General features: G+C 37.5%; 2 long non-coding RNA genes across 3 annotated transcripts in view; one reads left to right on the forward strand and one right to left on the reverse strand.

Annotated features, from left to right (window-relative positions):
* Positions 1-20691, forward strand: part of LOC122519183 — a 98526-nt gene that overhangs the window by 33404 nt on the left and 44431 nt on the right. The window contains exons 1-2 of one of the 2 annotated variants that reach the window (XR_006304268.1): positions 7650-8584; positions 20187-20257. This is a non-coding gene — a long non-coding RNA (uncharacterized LOC122519183). Of the gene's footprint in view, positions 1-7649; positions 8585-20186; positions 20258-20691 lie in introns of those variants that run through there. The other variant, XR_006304269.1, reaches the window with a different exon arrangement.
* On the reverse strand, positions 18343-20173 carry LOC122519185. Its single transcript, XR_006304271.1, has 2 exons — positions 19700-20173; positions 18343-19623 (listed from the first exon to the last, which is right to left on the reverse strand). It is a non-coding gene; the product is annotated as an uncharacterized LOC122519185 (long non-coding RNA).

Raw genomic sequence — 20691 nt, forward strand, 5'->3', positions numbered from 1 at the left:
CCCACCTTCTCTTACATAAAATTTAGCTGTATGTGGCGAATCTGAAGGGTAGATATTTTACCAAACGAAACTCCACATAGCAACGCGCTGAATTTCCTGGCTCTAATTTTCACTAAACCAAATACCCTTTCTACCAATTGCAAAGGGCGTTTATCTTACCTAATTAATCGTTCGAGTAGCAATGAGAAGTCATGACCGTGATTATTTCATGTTTTCTAAATACTTCCCGCGTCCCTCCGATTAGGCAAATATATACATATATATGAATTAATACGTTTATCTTAACGCATGTTCACATCACGCATACATTTACAAGAACGTGAAATGATTCGTTGCATCGTATATTTTTTGAACCGGTTTTTCTAATTATAAAATTCATTTTGATAATTATTTCGACTCAACAATTATATAATTACACCGGCACACATATACATATCTAGAATTGATATTTTTCTTTTTGTTCTTTTGTTTTTTTTTGCTTCTTTTTTGTCGACATGTCAAGCTTTCAAGAGCAGATACGATCGTGTATGTCACCGCAAGACTAGAGAGCAGATGTCGATCAGCCCTTTTATACAACGGCGATCGGATCCATCTAATCCTCTGGCTTCAGGCTTGTTCGAGAAGATAGGGATGAGAGAGAATTTAATATACTACCAGATGACTCAGAGATACGGTCATGTCGTTTGTCTCTCTATTGAAACAAAAAGCGTTGCTTTCGATCGCACAGTTGCTATTTTCTCAAACTTTTTTCAATATAATACACAGATACGCACAAAAAAATCCAGAAGAAGGTATAAAAATATAATATATTAACCAATGAACGGAAAAGAAAGAATTTTCGTGAATAATTCGAAGGATAGAAAGAAAAAGAAAAAGTGGCAGGGTGACGGCACCGGTAGCTGGCAGCGGTTATGTTGTGCAATATAACATGGGTTGCTTTAAAAGAGTAGAAAAAAAAAAAAGAACGACTGTACACACATTTTATTCAGGGAAAGTCGGCGGTGCTTTGTAACGAACAACACCGACGCAATCGAAAAGGCGAGATATTAGAAGCCGCAGAAGAGAGCTTTGCTCTCGCATTTGGCCAGATGCAGGAGACAGGTAGTAGCACTCGTGTTAGTTTTCACGTGCGACTGTTAAAAAGGCAAAGAAGGATCCCTGAAGCTGTTATTAATGGAAAGGGATGAGGGAAGCCAAGCTACTATGCGCGTTTACCCTTAACACGAGCCTCTTCGTGTAGTTCATTGTGGGGTCTTCCACGAGTCTCTTCGAAGAGAGAAAAAAAACAGACGAAAGAGAAGAGACGAGAAGAGAAGAGAAGAGAAAAAGAACAAGAAAAAGAAAAAGCAAAATAAAGAAGGAAGAGAGAGAGAGGACCAAAGCTGATATATACACGCTTACATCGAGGATACATAGACGTTCTTGCTTCATCCTTCTCTCTCTCTCTCTCTCTCTCTCTCTCCCTCTTTATCAAAGAGGCGTGACGAGGGTGCGCTCTGCGAAAACCCAAGAGAATCGAAGATTCCTTGTACGAGCTTTACTCTCGTGCTATGTATGTATGTTCTCTCTCTTCTTTCTTTGTTACTCCTTTTATTGCATGTTCACGGTATTCTTATTTGCTACCGCCTACGCCTCGCGTATATATATATATATATATCTTCTCGTATTACTCTTATATGCACACTTCTCTCTTCTTTCTCTATGTTTTCACGTGCACACGTGTATATACATTGTGGGCGTATGCGTAAATAGAAAGACGAGCATCTTCGATCTTCCTTCTATACGCTTGGATAACTCTATCTTCTTCGATAACAACACTATGAACTTTGATATTTAATCATATTTGTTTGAATCCTTTTAAAAAGATGAGTATGTATTTATATATTCTTATATACCTCATTTTTCAGAGATATGTATGAATATACGAAATAGAATGACCGGCCATTTAATCGATGAAAAATCGAATATGTAGGATAATGTTTTACCTATAAGAAAATATGTTTGGTGTTATTAAGTTTTCGGAGAGTAGAAGAAATGGTTATACGGTATTTTGGATCGATCGATTAATCGAGTACACGTTTTATCGATACTCGTGGGAATATATATATTGCAAACTCTATTTATCGATGTTGATTCTCTCGCCAACGAGGAATCGATCCGAGTTAATAATTATTAGGGTAGCTTTGGTGTCTTTCGTATTAAAATGGCTAAGGAAAAGAGTTACATCCGAACGTTTTCTAATTGCCCGTCACTTTACTTCTTCGCCCTTATCGCGTCGCGTTGTTTGTCATCGATGAAATCTACCCAAACCCCTTCTTTCCGTCTTTCCTTTTTTTCTCGTCTCTTGGGTTGTGATGCTGAGAGGAAAGAAAAAAACAGATAAAAGAGAAATATACTAACAGATAGACTGGGGAGGAGAAAAAAGAAAAGAATAGGAGGAGCAGAAGGACAGGAAAGAAAAGAGGAGAGAAAAGAGGAGGAAGAGAGTTCTTTGCAGAAGGAAGGAGGGCGATATAATAGAGAGACGGAAAGAACCATGAGCAAAAGTGAGGGAGAGAGAGAGAAAATGAAGGTGCCTTTGTCTCGGCGCAGAGAGCCGGCATAGAAGTCAACCACGATGCGCCGACTCCTTCGTGCTCCTTCGTGCTCGTTCGCGTTCCTTCGTCCTTCTCCTCCTCCTACCATGATCCTCCTCCTGCACCATGGTCCCTTCGAGCTCCCTTGGTTCTCTCCCAGCTACGCTCGTCGTGACACCGTGCGGCCTTCTAGTCCAGTCAACGCGGGCCTTTTCCTCCATGTCTCAGGAAAGAGGGTAAGAACTTGATATAAGGGTAAATAGACGACGCTGAATCGAATGGTGCTAATTTTTTTGCGGTAAGAAGTGCCGTTTTTGAGTAAAAGGGTAAAAAAGGATAAAAATTGGTAAAAAATGGCTTTATCTTAGAATCTAGGCATTTAATCGAAAAAAGTTTCAAACAAAAGTTGTAGAGAATTAAAATATACATAAAAAATGTTCTATGAGTTATCTTCGTATTTTCAAAAATAAGCGAATAGAATTGGATTGAAGATGGGAAAATAATTGTAAGAGTGGGGAAGCAAGTCCCGCCTCTCAGTCGGCTTTTACACGCGAGCGGGCTAGTGTGCGTGCGAGCGTCCGTGTGCACTAATACACAAACGAAGGATCTTCGGCAATCTTCGGGACTCTCGGTCTTGAATGAAAGTGCGAGTGAGAGAACAAACCAATATTTCTCTCTTTTTATTTATCATGCGATAACGAGTATTATTGTCCTTGGCCATCGATTGTTGAGCGTTCTGATATTTCTCTTTTTATTTTTTCTTTCGGTAGCGAGAATTTTACGTCTTGGCCATCGAGCGTCGAGCGTTTTGTATACGAGTGCGAGTGAGAAAGAAAACCGATATTTCTCTCTTTATATTTTTTCTTTCGGTAGCGAGAATTTTTCGTTTTGGCCATCGTGCGTCGAGCGTTTTGTATATCTATATATCGGCGTATAAGCGCGGCATTTTAAATCGAATCTTGATGCTTATGGCACGCCGTTTCTTTATTTATTGTCAAAAATAATGAACCTTGAGTAAAAAAAAAAAATAATTCATTTTAGCAGAAACTATTATTATTTAGTGGAGAGTAAAAATAATGAATTAATTTTGTGCCTCGCCATAAAATTAATTAGAATAATTAATTGATATAAATTCTTTGCCTCACAAAAATTTATTTATATATCAAATTGAATACGTATTCTCTTTAAGACGAAATTTAAAATTTAAATATTTTTCCTATTAAATTATGTATTTTATAAAATTTTAAATTACTGACTTTTTGTCTCGTAAAAATTTATTAGTTTATCAAATTAAATACGTATTTGAAAAAGAACCAAACACAAAAAAAAATTTATAACCACACATAAAATTAATTCAAGATATATATGAAAGGATATTCTAAAAACGTGGAATTTATTTTTTGTCTATACATAATTTTAATTCATTTTTATTATGTTATAAGAAAACAGTAATGCATTCTGATTCATCTTCGAAGTCTTAAGAATTGTACGAAATAAATTGAGCTATTATCAAGTGGTGCGTTAGCGTAAGTAGTAACGTCTTCGCTTCTCGCGCTGGGTATTTAACGTTCGATTCTTCGTGGGGGAATTATTTTTTTTATAAGTTTTTCTATCCTTAGGTTATATAAATTGTTTTTACGTTTCCTAATTTCTAATTATATATAGAAAAAACTTAAAATTATTAAAAAAAATTAAAAGCAATAAATTTTTTTACATCTTGCACAAATAAAGGAAGATTTATTACTTAAATTACAAATTCATCCTGTAAATATCATCCTAAAAATGTCTCGCTTCGGCACGTTAAAAATTAATTTTTGTTATTTATTGGATATTATTTAATTTATAATTAGTAACTTTATTACTCGCGTAATAATGTTGATTTCTTAATAAATTTTATATCTTTAGTGCAAAATTTGAAAAAAATCTGAGGTGGGACTCACTGACCGTTTCCTTGTTAAGGATAGAAAAACTTATAAAAAAAATAATTCCCCCACGAAGAATCGAACGTTAAATACCCAGCGCGAGAAGCGAAGACGTTACTACTTACGCTAACGCACCACTTGATAATAGCTCAATTTATTTCGTACAATTCTTAAGACTTCGAAGATGAATCAGAATGCATTACTGTTTTCTTATAACATAATAAAAATGAATTAAAATTATGTATAGACAAAAAATAAATTCCACGTTTTTAGAATATCCTTTCATATATATCTTGAATTAATTTTATGTGTGGTTATAAATTTTTTTTTGTGTTTGGTTCTTTTTCAAATACGTATTTAATTTGATAAACTAATAAATTTTTACGAGACAAAAAGTCAGTAATTTAAAATTTTATAAAATACATAATTTAATAGGAAAAATATTTAAATTTTAAATTTCGTCTTAAAGAGAATACGTATTCAATTTGATATATAAATAAATTTTTGTGAGGCAAAGAATTTATATCAATTAATTATTCTAATTAATTTTATGGCGAGGCACAAAATTAATTCATTATTTTTACTCTCCACTAAATAATAATAGTTTCTGCTAAAATGAATTATTTTTTTTTTTTACTCAAGGTTCATTATTTTTGACAATAAATAAAGAAACGGCGTGCCATAAGCATCAAGATTCGATTTAAAAATGCCGCGCTTATACGCCGATATATATAGATATACAAAACGCTCGACGCACGATGGCCAAAACGAAAAATTCTCGCTACCGAAAGAAAAAATATAAAGAGAGAAATATCGGTTTTCTTTCTCACTCGCACTCGTATACAAAACGCTCGACGCTCGATGGCCAAGACGTAAAATTCTCGCTACCGAAAGAAAAAATATAAAAAGAGAAATATCAGAACGCTCAACAATCGATGGCCAAGGACAATAATACTCGTTATCGCATGATAAATAAAAAGAGAGAAATATTGGTTTGTTCTCTCACTCGCACTTTCATTCAAGACCGAGAGTCCCGAAGATTGCCGAAGATCCTTCGTTTGTGTATTAGTGCACACGGACGCTCGCACGCACACTAGCCCGCTCGCGTGTAAAAGCCGACTGAGAGGCGGGACTTGCTTCCCCACTCTTACAATTATTTTCCCATCTTCAATCCAATTCTATTCGCTTATTTTTGAAAATACGAAGATAACTCATAGAACATTTTTTATGTATATTTTAATTCTCTACAACTTTTGTTTGAAACTTTTTTCGATTAAATGCCTAGATTCTAAGATAAAGCCATTTTTTACCAATTTTTATCCTTTTTTACCCTTTTACTCAAAAACGGCACTTCTTACCGCAAAAAAATTAGCACCATTCGATTCAGCGTCGTCTATTTACCCTTATATCAAGTTCTTACCCTCTTTCCTGAGACATGGAGGAAAAGGCCCGCGTTGACTGGACTATTCGGCGGAAGGCGACGAGTTGCCGGAGATGAAGATGAACACGGCAATGACGTACACGAGATCTACAACTTTGAAGTTATATTTTTCTATGTTAGAACAAAAGCCAACTTTCGCTCTAATTCTGTACTATTTTTCTTTTATCGATTTCATTGTAATACACCTCATTTTTAAATGCGTACGATTTCAATTTCATACTGGAGCAATAAAAAAAAAGACATAATATTTGTTTTAATAGTAGATAACGTAAGCAGGAAAGTGAGCAGCGTGTACGCAGTGTTCGGATAATGGAACATCTCGATAGTGGAGCATGCAAACATGTGCGTCTACTATTGGAAATTGGCAACGAACTATTCTCACCTATATTTGTTACTACCACTATGCTACTATTACTATTATTGCTACAACTATGTACTGCTTGCCTTTCGTTCTCCAAAACAGTAATTTCATTTGCATCTTTTCTCTTTCCCCCTATATTCCCCGTTACTTCTCATCACGCTTTAGATACAGGAATTAACTTGAACCACTGAATTTCGACCTCTCCAGAAGTTCTCGTTAATCTCTTATATATTTTTAAATCTTTGAATAATTCGATAAAACAAGATAGATGCTTGTGAATATCAAAAGCGAGGCAAAATTGGAATAAACGAGAGGGATAAAGAGAAAAAGATCCTTGCAAGAGTTTACACCACTCGAGAAAAATATAAATTTCAAATATGCCGCGTCTCCTTCGATCGGCAGTCGTTTTGTATTTTTTTCGAGAAAGGGGCATTCGAAGTCAATTTAATTAAACGAAAGGTGGTGGTCTATGCAACGAGTTTTACGAAGATTTTAGGCTCTTCGTTGGCTTTTTGTCTTTTTCTTTTTTCCTCGGGGAAATGTTTAACGTGATCTGGGTAAGCTACGTGCATGCTTTTACTTACACGAGACATCGTAGAGTAGCTCGCCTTAATCGCCGCAATAAAGTGCAAATTAAATGCTGGGATCGAATCGCTTGGCTTTGCTAGGGAATAAGAAAGAGAAAGAGAAAAGGAAAGAAAGAAAGAAAGAAAGAAAGAAAGAAAGAAAGAAAGAGGCGGTACGACTTCCACCCTTTTTCTCGTCGCAGCAGTGATGGGTCCTATGAAGAGAACAAAGGAAGCTCGTGAAAAGAAGAATTTACAAGAATTGTTGATGTACAAATTTAAAGAACTCGGAGAATCTTAAATACGAGTCATTTTGCTCGCTTGAGAGATGATAATCAGTCGATTAATGCCGAAGCATAAGGCGTACCGACGTATATATAGTAGTAGTAATAGTAGTAATAGTAGTAATAGTACCAGCAGTAGTATATATACACATATATACTGCTTTAAATTTTCAAGCTCCTCTTCCTTCGTCTTAACGGCTTTGCTAATGGTGGTACAGCCCAGTTTCGTCTGAAAGATAGAGAACACAAGTTTTTCATATAAACGCGGTCGGTAACACGTTCTTATCGTAACGAGTAACGATTAACGAAAAAAAAAAGAATAAATGAGAATTATTATTTGAGAAATGTGAATTTTGTCTGATGCAATTATTCGCATAATTTAAATGATATTGTTTAGTTGAAATTTTGACATACGATAAATTTGTACATGATATCATAACGCGGCGATGAAGAGCAACGTGGTCCTTCGATCACTAGCGACGAGCCTGCACGGAGTTAGTCGAGTATTGCCGAGTTTGGTCGAACTCGGTGGAGGCCCGCAGCCATGTGTTGTGGTCTGCTGTCGCCGCGAGTGCTTTGTGACAAGGGAGGTGCGGTGTCTGGATTTTTTTTCTCTTGGTTTACTCTCTCCTCGTTAATCGGCAAACATCGTCAATAATTTTCTCGCGAATATAATTATAATGTCGTTGAAAATGGACGGCTCGCGATACGCGCGGTGCTCGTGAACGTGTCTCGTTAAACTGGAGTTTCGAACGACGACGAGGACGAGAGGAGGACGTCGGAGACGATTACGAATACGACGAGGAACGTTGTAGCAGGAAAAAAAGTCGATAATTTTATTCGAAAAAAAAAAAAAAGAAAAAGTGTGTGCTAGTGTAATAATTAATCGTTTCGCTTTGATTTCGTGAACAACGTTGCTAGTGGTCGTTGACGATATTCGGGAGGGGGAGGGAAAAAAAAGAAAAAGAAAATAATAGTCGACGACGGCGAGAAAAAACGTTGCTTCGATCTCTCGCATCTCTCTGGCATCTGTACGCGCGCGTTTACGTGTGCGTGCGTGTGCGTGTGTGTGTGTGTATGCGTGTATCGCGTGTGCGTATATATGCGTCGTGTATAACGTGCTTATCATTTCGTCTATATACATACTTATATACGCGTGTGTGTAGTAGTAGCTTGTTGTGCCTCGCGGGTGAATGCGAGTGAATGCGTGTGAATGCGTGTGCGCCGCGTAACATCGTGTGTCTCGTTTCTTAGCACGGGTACTTTTGGTATCGCCATCTCTTTCTTTCTGCGATCACCGGCGACGACCGTACAGAGAAAAGAAGGATGGATACGTACGAGTAGTAGAAGATAAGCGAAATAAAAAAAAAGACAGAGTCGAACGATCGGATATATATGCACGGAAAGAAGACGGACATATGCGTATGCATTACGGTGAGTTCAAAGAAAAGTAACAAAAGTGCGAGAGAGAGAAAGAAAGAAAGAAAGAAAGAAAGAAAGAAAAAGGGAGAGAGACAGAGTCTTTCGCTGGGGTGGCTCGAGTTCGTGTGTGCACGGGGGGGTTCCTCTGGGTGAATGGATGTGCGCGCGCATTCTTCGCGCGTCGTAAATCGAAGGAGCGAAAACCTAATCGTTGTCCTTCGATTTTCTTCATTTGAGAAATACAATGAAATGTGGGAAGGAGAGAGTAAAGGTAGAAACAGTTTCTTCCGTTAATTGCAAAAGAAATAAAAAGATAGAAAAAACAAATTTTCTTGAAGGTAGATAACTTGTGGTTGTAGGGACCCTCGCGGAAGTGTCCAACTTACGAGAACCATCTGTCTCTCTTGTAAATAAAGAGAGAGAAAGAGAAAGGGATATAGTAATGGTCGGTAGGTACGAGAGAGGCAGGTGTCTATCCAGTGTATTACACCGTTGGAACGAGTTATCGATATTTTCCGGATGTAAAAATCGCAAAAGGAAGAAGTACTAATGGTCTTTTTGCTCTCTTATTTTTAGTTTGGAAGAAGGACGATAAAGATATATGTATATCTTCTTTCTTTTTCTTTTCGCGAGTCCTGAATGTTCTTCTCCCCCCCCTCCCCGTATCATGGTAAGCCACGTATAAAATACACATTCGTTTGATTCTCTCTCTCTCTCTCTCTCTTTCTTTTTCCTTTAGAAGAGTAACGCGTTCTCTCGTGCGCATGCTCCGTTCGTCTACGATCTCTATCCGTGTATCTATCTCTATGTTACGTGTACTTACGTCTGTATTAGTCGCGCCCGGCAAGAATCGCGCGCGCATAACATATACACACGCTCAAAATTACGGACGCGTAAACGCCGTATTCGTATGCGCATGTTCTCTCCCATTCTCTCCACTTCTCTCCAATTCTCCTCGTCTGCTTGGCTCGAAGTATTATTTTTAAATGGACGCTCGGGTAATTATATGTCGTGTTCAAAGGCCATACAGTCTCTCTCTTTCTCTTTATTTCTTTATTTCTTTCTTTTTCTTCTTCGTTCTCTCTTTCCCTTTCTCTCATGGGACGCGCGTTACGATAAGGAATGGAAGTGCCTTGAGCACTTTACCTCCACGGACTGGAAGATAATTTACCGAGCTCGATTATGTTCCTAATCGGTTTTTCTATGCGATCCTAGATTCGTTCTTTACAACAAGACAAATCGATTTTCTCCGATCATTTAATTCCGGTCATTTATTTCTAATGCATTTCGATATACACGTTATGCACACATTATACGACGTTGTTGCTTTAATTATCAAAATAATTCTTGTAAAAGTATTCGTTTTAAAAGGAGACACGGAAACTTTTGACACATAATTAGTCATGTTAAATTTTTAACCGGTCGTAATCGAAAGGATGCTTTTTAATTAGCTTTTTATTTTTTAAAAATATCCTTATCTTTGTTGCCAAGAAATCGAAATGAATCGATTTTATCTACGCGCGATAAAATTCATTTTTCTATAGAATGGAAAAACATCGTTTGACTTTCGCTGTAAATTGTGATTCGTAATTATTGGAAATGAATAATCTGTAATAAACATTGATAACATTCGAACTCTTGTATATATAAGTAATTAATAATTATGTCGATAAATCAATATGCTTTTCGAATGAATTTATTTATCATCGCCTAGTCGATGATCAAATTAGTATTCCACCAGGTTTCACGATACCTCACGTTGACCAGAAAAATCCCAACTTCCTCCTCGATGTTTCTTATCTTCTTTTTGATTTTTCCGCGAGACTTGCGAGATGATTACTCGTGAAAAAAAATACTATTGTTGCGATGACATTATGTAAATTGTTAAATAAAAGGAAAAACAAGATAAATTGAACATTCTTTTTTTCCTTACGCAATCTATTCTTACACAAACGAATGAATAAATTATCTACCAATGTACGTGGACGAATATTAACGAAGAAAGTCTTTGCGTATTTAAAAGCAAATTAAAAAGAAAATGTAAGGAGAGATGTAACAGGACGCGAGGAAGAACGGTTGCGCACGCATTTGCGCATGCACTTGCGCACGTACTTGCGCACGTTCGTGGTCAATTGAACGACTAATACGAGAGCACTATAATACAAGGAATAGTACAATCTTACGAATAGTTTGTACAAAAAATAACCAAGACTTCATGACGATAAGTCAAATAATTTTCAAAATGAATTTATACTATACGAAGAAGGAAATAAATATATTTAAAATTAGTAAAGATCTTCTCATTAACTTCAAAATATCATCATGGGATTGGAGAAAAGAAAAAGAGTCGAGTCCGCCTGGAGCGATTTAATAAAAGTTTTGTGAATGTGTTCCAAGTCGACGCTTTCGATCCTCTCGCGAAACTGAGAAAGAGAGAGAGAGAGAGAGAAACAAGAGGAAAATACTGTCCCTGGAGAAGCTTTGCTGCGAAGTTCATTCGCTGTTAGTCCGCTCCGTTTTTTCATTAAACTAAGTGACTTCCTCCCGGTCGTCGATACATACACCACCACCCCGGCAATCCTTTTAAGTGCTTCATTCGATTCGCGCGCACACTTTAACTCGCAACTAGTAGGAAAAACGAAGACGATAGTACGACGCGAAAACGATTTCGGACGATGTTCGTATTGGCAGCTCGACCTTCATTTCTTTTCCCCTCTTCAAACCCATAACGAGGATAATTTGTTCGAGACGATTACATTTATTTTGTCACTTCGGTCCGTGTCCAATTTATCTCGGTCTTTTATTCGGCCATATTTTTTTGCAATTACTTTTTCCTTCATTAAATGATTTATCAATGCGATCTAAGATTCGAAATAAGTCACGTCTAAAAGGATTAAAGTATAAGAAAACAAGAGTGTACCCAATTGAATTGTCTTTTTTCTTTTTTTTTTCCACCACATTTCTCGAAGAACCTTGTTTTACAGCGACGACGATATTTCATTTTGGCGAGAATAAGAAAACGCGATAAATAAGGAGAAAAAAATGAAAGAAAATTGGATTTCGCAGCGTTGTCTCGTACAATGCAATCACTCGATCGACGTTCATGGTGTCAGCGCCGGCGTAAAGATCATCGAGATACGTTCTCCCCTGAACCCCTAGTTTCCTCTTTCTTTTTTTACTTTTTCTTTCTTTCTCTTGGTGTACCTATATACAGAGATGAAAAGAAGAGCGTGTTAAAGCTAGGCTTCGTGAAACACGCCTCGTTTCACAGGGGAAGAGAGATAGAATAAACCAGAAAGAGGGATAGAGAGAGAGAGAGAGAGAAAAAAAAAAGAAAGGAAAAAAGTCCCCGGAGGTATATAAACGCAGGAACGTGGTAACTTGCGACAGGATCGTAAGTTTATCTCTCAACGAGCTACGGAAAGAGCTAATGGCGAGCTGGAACGACGTCGAGCTGCTACTTCGACGAGAACGTCGATGCTAAAGGAGGCACAATTAAAAAAACAAAAAAGCAAAATAACCAGATAAAAAGAGAAGAAAAAGTTAACATACTGCATTATTAACAAACACGTACAAGGATCCTGGTGGATGATTTTTGTATGCAAGATGTGAGGCGTTTCACTTTGGCTATACTAATAATTGAATTTGAATGATTTGTTCAATCATTGTTATCAAAGATATTATTGGGTTTGAAATAGTTAAAAAATTGGCTCGAATCTTTTGTGCTAGATCGATATCCTCAAGGCCACTTAAAAGGCCACTCAAAAGGCCTTTCACTTTTGGTTTGAGTTGAAAATTTTCGGTTCCCTCGTCGTATGAAAAAAATGTTCACACGATACTCGAAAAAAGGAGCATTTGTTCGGGGAGGGAAAAGAATTTCCGTGCGCTCGTTTTTCTCGCGAATGAAAAAGTCGTCGAATGAAAAGCAACGACGCGACCGTCCTATCTCTTTCCCTTTCTTTATATATACCTATTTTATATAGTATATAACTATAGAATCTCTGTTGCATTATGTCTCTCGTATATGGCTCTCATAACGACACGGGAACTCGTCTAATCTATTATTTATCAATCGTAAAGTCTTTAGAGGGACTAATTCGACGAGTTAGCCGCCAGCCGTTTCCTACTTTGGCTTTGTTCGATAAAACAAACTGGTAAACGTTTGTTAGAACGTTCTCATCGATTAGATTCTCTTCGAAAATCTACATTTACTCAACTACAAGGGAATCAATGATTAATTATTGCGTTACGTAAAGCTTTGTGGATTTAGATAAAGGCTATCCAAATTTAAATACTTTAATTAACGATATTTTCATTTTTATCAAATATTCTAATGTATATACAATAAGTAATAAATAAATCGTTGCTAAATCGTATTAAATTATGTGTTCAAGTTTATTAAACATCATTACGTTGCATTTTTGAGGACATATATATTTTAGGGCTAATATCTTATCCTTTTCGTATACTTTATTTCTCCGATTAAATTTGGATTTTGGTACTTTTGAGGGGACAAAAAAAATTCGAATCGCGCAATAAATCTGTACGAGTATTTCGGATAATTGACTTTTAGTTGGTACGTTAACGATCGTTAAAGCGTGTCACGACGATGTAATGAAGTGCGAGACTAAAAAGAAGAACTTCAAACGAATAGAAATAAAATAATATTAAGATAAGTTATTTCGTTCTCGTACGAGTACTTTATTTCTATCTCTGTTTTTCCCTTCGGTCAATTAGCTCGAGAGAAACCACTACTTTCCTTCCAAGCAGTAATTAAGAAAACGCTGATTGCGTTGCAGACGCGATCTTCGAACTTTTTGACAAATGATCTCAAAGCCAACGGAAAAGAAAATTAATTCTTAGCTCTAATATAAATAATTATCTTTGCCTCTCTATCCTTAAATAAGATATAAACAAAATAATTAATATTGGAAGGCTTTTAATCATCCCACTAATGGGACAATTTCTATTTCTGTTAAAACAAATCATAATACAAATAATTATTACGAATAATGCTATACATCTAACGGGGAAACATTTTGATTAATATATTGGTGCTCGACTTGCAAAGTGCCATTACGTATCGTAGTTTTAGAAAAGTTGATTACTAATGTATTATAAAGTTAACTTGTCAAAGTATTCGGGGAAGTAGTTGGAGCATTTTAACGGCTCGTTAAGGATACTTCGTGACTAGCACGGTCGCTAATTATTCTCATAGTCAAAGAAGAGGACCGATGCAGTGCGGTGCAGTGCGGTGCAGTCCGGTGCAGTGCGGTGAGCCGCCATAGAAATCGACAATAGCCGATTGTTTCGTGCCGTGTACGCGCACTCATCCCTTCCGCTCGATTCCTGGTCCCATTTAAATGTTAACAGTGTTAACACATACTCAGCTTATCGTAATCGCATCTGTTTCTCTTCGAGTCAAGATCTTATACTTTACTAAACCTATTTATCTTATTTACTTTCTTCTATTCCTTTGTTATCGTCTTAATAAAACACGATATCTTTTAGATTTTCCGTTTAACCTACAATTAGATATTTAAATAATTACTTTTATATGAAATATTTATCAACTATCCAAACGTGACACTTGTTTTATATACATTTTCATTTATTTCAATTTAAAAGCGTATCGACAAACAATACGGTTCAATAAACTTTCGTATAACGCGATATTTGTCAATATTTTACATTCGTTCGTCAGAGCTATTTTTTAATTAAAATATAATCAATTTTCTATACGCTTTTCGCGACATTTTGGAACTATTTTAATATAAGCGACTCGCTTTAATATTCAAAGGACTTTTTTAAATATGATTGCTCTGTAATATGTTACTTAATAAATTAATATTAAATTTTATCGTTCGATAATATTGTAGTAGTAGTAGTAGTGGTATATAATGACGACGAGACGAACATAAATGAAATAATAAATCGCTAACGATAAACTTCACAGAGAGAAATTCGGAGAGAGAAGCGGAAAAGTCGTTGAGAAACTCATTAACGCGAAACTAGTCTCCTGATGGTTGAAAGTTTGACGAGTATTGCTAACTCGTCAACTGCGAGATATACGTCCCTTAAATTTGCGACTAGGATTGTTTTAGAAATTTGTTTAAAACCTACTACACAATGCGAGCCCTTATATGCGTGTGCATGACTTTTAATTATTATTATCATTCTCAACGTCAATTATTGAACTTTGAATATTTCTAACATAGCTAAACCGTGTTTCAAATTTCTTTTTAAATTTTATATTTATAAATGAAAAATATGTAATTATTCATTGAAATAAATTGTTCAATTCGAATTAATTGCACTAACATTTAATCACACGACGCCAGTAAATTATTCGTTTAATTGTCACGAAATTGAATTTCGTTAGAAAGAATGTATTTTTTATTTTATTTCATTTCTCTCTCTCTCTCTCTCTCTCTCCCTCTCTCCCTCTTCGAATTGAGTACATACATATGTATTTTATTTCATGTTATTAACAAATTGAAAGAGATATATCAACGATCGTTCCGAGTGTTCCGTTGGCGGCATTTTAATTCTCCTCTCGTAAGGAGTATCGATTTAACGGTGTCTTCTTTTTATACTTTATTGTCTTTATGCATTTATTGTCGTGATAACTGATAAAAAGAAAAAAAAGGAAAGAAAGGAAAAAAAGGAACAGAACCCGTGAAAACTGGAATTTTTCGTAGCTTACAACGTTTCCAATCCAATTATTGCACGAAAGCACGGAATTTTCTCGCCTACGGCATACACACACACACACACACACAGAGAGAGAGAGAGAGAGAAAACTGTAGACTTAATATTTGCACGATCTGCTTCCGGATGAGTGCCAAACATTCTCGAATAAAAAAGAGGGGAAAAAGGCAAAAAAAAGGAGGAGAACAAAAACACAAAAGATAATAAAAAAAAAAAAAAGGAAAAAAAAAAAGAAACGGAGATAGAGAGAAAGCGAAAAAGGGAAGAAAAGCAGTGCTTTTCGTGGCGCTACTTGTACGAGCACAATGCACTTTTTCTCTCTCTCTAACTCTACTTTTGCTACCCTTTTCAATAGGGGTTGCCGTCTTTCTCGTTTTCGGGCTCTCTGCGGATACTTCGAATTCATTTTTTTCTTTTTTTATTTTATTTTTACTTTTTTCTCTTGTTTTTCTTTCTTTTTTTTTATTTTTTTTTTTTAACAATTCATCTCGTCATTACAGTATACATATATATACGTTTTCTTTCATTCTCGTTGTTCCGCGAAACAAGAAACGATTTTATTCGTACAGGTCCATCTACCTACCTTCTTCCTCGTCCCCTTTAGCTTTTCGACGATATTTTATTTTTCCAAGCTGAAAGCCCCGCTCGATAATCCCTCTCACGCACCTACAAAGCACCCTCTTTCTCGAGAGGAAACTTCGAATCACCGAGTCGAGACGTTTACCGAACTCTCTTTCCTTCTTATTTTTATTTTTATTTTTCTTCTTCTTTTTCTTCTTCTTCTTCTTCTTTTTATTTTCCTTCCCTCTCTTCATCCCTTCGTAATGCTTACATTTTTCGAGAATGTTACTTCGTTCGAGATAATAAACGAGTCGTCTGTAAAAAATTGTAAGAACCGTTTATTATATACCGAGTGGTCCAATAATCGTATTCCAATGGTAAGAAACTTTCTTTTTTAAGTGAAAACTTCTTTAGAATCGTTGTGTTTCGAAACTCGACGAAACGAAAAAACGACCCTGAAAAGAGAACAAACATTTACATCTATTGGTCATCCACGAGAATTTAATCATGTCCCACAAGAAGTATCGCGAATTCTGAAAAAAAAATTACGATCAAATTCTAACGATTCTAATGTGCATTTTGTGGACACCCAAAAGGTGTGCGGGGGCGCCTTTCGACCTCTCTTTGGTTCGAACCAAGGCTCGGTGACCGAGAGAAGCACAGAAGCAACGAACGTTTTCTCCTAATTCAATTTGAAAAGCTTTCTGGAGCGCGTCCAAAAGACATCCCGTATTCATGCCGGCGGAATGGCACTCGTAACTCATAGCCGTACAGTCACGGTTCTCTGACAAAGTTCAACGAGAGCGAGAGAGGGAGATGGACAAATTTTTGGACTCTTAGTCTCGTACAATCAGTGTCATCCTTTCGGAGGATATCCCATCTTTCCAAAACGATTAAAGTATCTTATTTCTATTTAGTATTTGGAAAAAAAACAAAATTTAATATATATTACAGTACAACTTTTGCCGTATATTTTTCATTTCGAATACTAGAATCGGTTGATATATTGGCACGTAAGAAATAACATTGGTAAGATTATATTCTCCAAGGATTCGATCTCTTTTCTCTCTCTCTCTCTCTCGTGGAATCGTTCGTCTGTAAAGAAAGAGAGTTCTCTTGTACTTTTTAGAGGGACTGTACCCGATGAACTACGGAAGGGAGTCTGGCCTGGAACGAATTGTCCCTTACCCGCAGGACATTCGAGAGCGTCCCGACATCATTGAGAATACGCGTTGGGATTCTCGATCTTTCATCTCGTTACCACGAAAAACATCGCGATCTTTTTCGAACGTTGCTTGCTTTGCCTTATTTTTTTCTCCTCTTTCTCCCGACTCGATAAGATGATTTTCCCGAGAGGGTTTCTTCGTCTTCCTCGTCGTCTTTGTCGTCGTCGTCGTAGTAGTCGTCGTCATCGTAGTCGTCGTCTCCTCTTCTGCTAGGACGGAATCGTGGCCAATATTTTCCCCGGTCAGGAATGTCGGCTCTACGGGCAAGCACAAAATGGCTGCCAGCAGGAGCGATCGACCGTTCCTACGTGCGAGTGAGAGAGTGAAAGATAGAGAGAGAGAGAGAGAGAGAGAGAGAGACCGAATCATCCAACAAGGGAGAAAGGGGTACAAAGAGATAGAAAGAGATAGAATAATGCTGAAATAGTGGGAGCGAGAGAAGGAGAGAATACACGAGTGGTTCTTGCTCTTTCGCGTTCGTTCTCTCTCTCTCTCCTTGTTCCTCTATTTCTTTCCCGTTTCCTCTTCTATTTACTCGTGTCATTTCTCTGTCGTTCAACACGCTTTATATGTACACATCTCTCGGTCTCTTCTTTTCTATCTCAAAGCCCTCTTCGTCGAATCATCATTCTCTTTCTTGCTCGAGCGCATCGAAGAATTCGTCTTGCTCGCTCTCGCCATCCTCGTCGTGTTTCAACGCTTTGACAATTTTCTCTCTCTCTCTCTCTCTCTCTCTCTCTCTCTCTCTCTCTCTCTCTCTCTTTCTTTCCCCCCCCCATGTTCTCACCGATCCGTCTTCTTCCTCTTCTTCCTCAAGGCTCGAAATCGTACGTGCGTCTTCGTCGCACGCAAAGTCCATCTTTCTCTCGTTCCGTCTCCTTATTGAACAGATAGCACCATTTCTCTTACTCTTTTGCTCACGTTACTCACACGAAGCTGTACATACATATATATGTATATATATATACTATATATTATATACTACTATATACTATACTGGCTGGGTACGATGGTGCTTCTCTTTCTCTCTTTATCTCTCGTATCCACTTTGTTCCCTATGGTAACGGCTCGAGAGAAAGAGAAAGATAGAGCGAGAGGGGAGATACGACCAATGCGGAGATGGAAAAGCACAATTACATGAGAGTAGGAACGAATACACACACACACACACACACATAGAGAAGCAGAGACACAGTGTGCGGTGCGCGCGCGATTCAACATAGGCGTTGGCAACGTCAAGCGACACGCGTTCTCTCTCTCTCTCTCTCTCTCTTTCTCTCATGGTATAGCCAACGACAACCGCGTACACACTAATTGTGCGGCGTACCCAACTGAGTTACATTGTCTCTCGTATTATATACATACACGATATTGCGTGGCGGTTCTTCCCCGCAAACCTTCTCCCTTTCCCTATCCCTCTGGATCGAAGCGCCATCTAACCATCTATCCTGTAGCCACATCGACCTATCGAGAGATGGGCGCGTTTATGCATGCATGCATTCATGCATCCATGCATCCTCGAATGTATACATCTATCTATATGTGTATCTAGCATTTCACTCGCACTCCTGGACATATCGCGTAACACGAGCTACTGTTATTCGATATCCACGCTCGATCGAAGGTGGTAACGACGACGACGACGACGACGACGACGACGAGTGCACCAGGAGAACAGGAGAGAAGGGTTGGCTCCTGCTCCTGTTCCTGGTGACCTTTGCCGATTACATCAGGGAGAAAGAATATGCGACAGCATTGTCGGGTTTATCCTTTTATTAAACGAACCGAACGAGAGCTTATTTATTCTTTCTTATATCCGATGTTCTAGAGTCCCTCTGTTGTTTGTTTAAATACTCACATCAGCGAATGATTTTCCGATATATCCAATATCAGAATCAAGTTTCCGTTTGGTTAAAGTTCGAGGCAAGTTATGGAGATACCAAACGAGAAACTGTACGATTCTGACAACACGCTGTTTACAGTCGAACATGTATGTTTACGGGCGTCCTAATGAAATCCAAGAGCAAACAGGGGCCGATAGAGCGTTTGCGAATGCGAAACCATAGCGTACCTGCTTCTAATTCGTTGTGCAACCACGTCGTTAATTCGGTGTGTAATTACGGCATAGACCATCGGATAAATTGCTTTGTCTGTCTCCATAGAAGAGAATATAAGCGAATGCGTGGCATTCTAGTTGCTGAGATAGCCTACTATCATCATCGTATTCTATCTATCTAACTACTCTACGTACGAGTACGCTTATAATTGCAGCAAAAGGTTACGATAGTTCGATTTTCTAACTTTTATAGTAACTTCGAAACCACTTATTTATGAGTTCTGAATCGTTCATCGATTCAATTCCCCCTATGCTTTGGAAATTTTTCGAAAAGATTTGAACGAGCAGTGTTTTTCAATCTTATCTACTTCTTTTATCTATTATTTATTCATCATTGTATAAAGTATTTAAGTATAATAGCTAGTCATAGTATATAAGCTAGTCATAATCCGATTGAAAAGCAAATCTTCGAATGACAATCTTCGTATTGAAGTGGTCTGTAAATACAAAAGTCGTTTCGGTCGGTCGGTCTCCTCGAGTTTATCCTCTTGCTCGTTTCTTAGGATCTCTTACCTGAGATGCTGTTAACGTGTGCATTAAATACATTCGCTCGTATCCCAAAGTAATCCTCATTTCATGCTAATGCTCATTTCTATGATGCATACAAAGCTTAGAAACAGTCGTCTCGTTTTTGTGCCGTTTCATAACCATTTTTATCTATCTCTCTCTCTCTCTCTCTCTGCCTCTTATCTTTATTTTGTCGTAAATTTCTTACTTGCATTTGCCTCTTTCTATCTCTCCTCCGTAAAAACGTACGAGTACTAACTAACTACCTTTACGAAATTATACGTAATTACGTAATGTATATTTCATGCGTCACAGCACGTAGACCGAATTATGGACATTTCCGAGGATAAGTTTTTGCGATACAACCGGATTGCTCGGTTGCGTGCGTGAGTGCATGCGTGCGTGCATGTGTGCATGTGTGCGCGCGTGCTTGCATTTGTGTAACTTATACCTTCGCGAGCTACTTTTAACGTGTCGTGTTATTATTTTTCAGACGAAGCTTTGGCCGAGGGAACTCTTCGGCGAAACGACGACTTTCCAGTGGAACGACATGCTTTCTTTATGGTACGTTAGATAGATATTCTACTACGAAACACTTTAATCGACACTTTTATATTTATCTTGCAAAGAATAAATCGTTATTTTTATTTGACGAAATATACTAGCAGGGAAAAAAGCATTGCTTACAGTTATTCTGGCTTCTCGGAAGAAAGATGTCTCTTTCTTCGAGGTAAGCCTCGACCCAAGTTGAATTTCTTTCGGTTCGCGGACCAATAGACAACGCGGTCGAGTCAAGGAGTCAGCTGCCTATTAGGGAAACCAAGAGATTCCTGAGTGGCTCGTTGTAATACTCTCCTCTGTCCTTGCTCCTTCCATCTATCTATCTCTTTCTCTCTCACCCTTTTTTTCCCCCTCTTGCTTGCATGCATGCACACGACTGAGCAAGGGGTAGAAAAAAGATGGAAAGAAAAAGAGAGAGAGAGAGAGAAACACTCAGG

This window comes from Polistes fuscatus, unplaced genomic scaffold, assembly GCF_010416935.1.
Source record: "Polistes fuscatus isolate 324 unplaced genomic scaffold, CU_Pfus_HIC Scaffold3, whole genome shotgun sequence".
Classification (NCBI taxonomy): domain Eukaryota; kingdom Metazoa; phylum Arthropoda; class Insecta; order Hymenoptera; family Vespidae; genus Polistes; species Polistes fuscatus.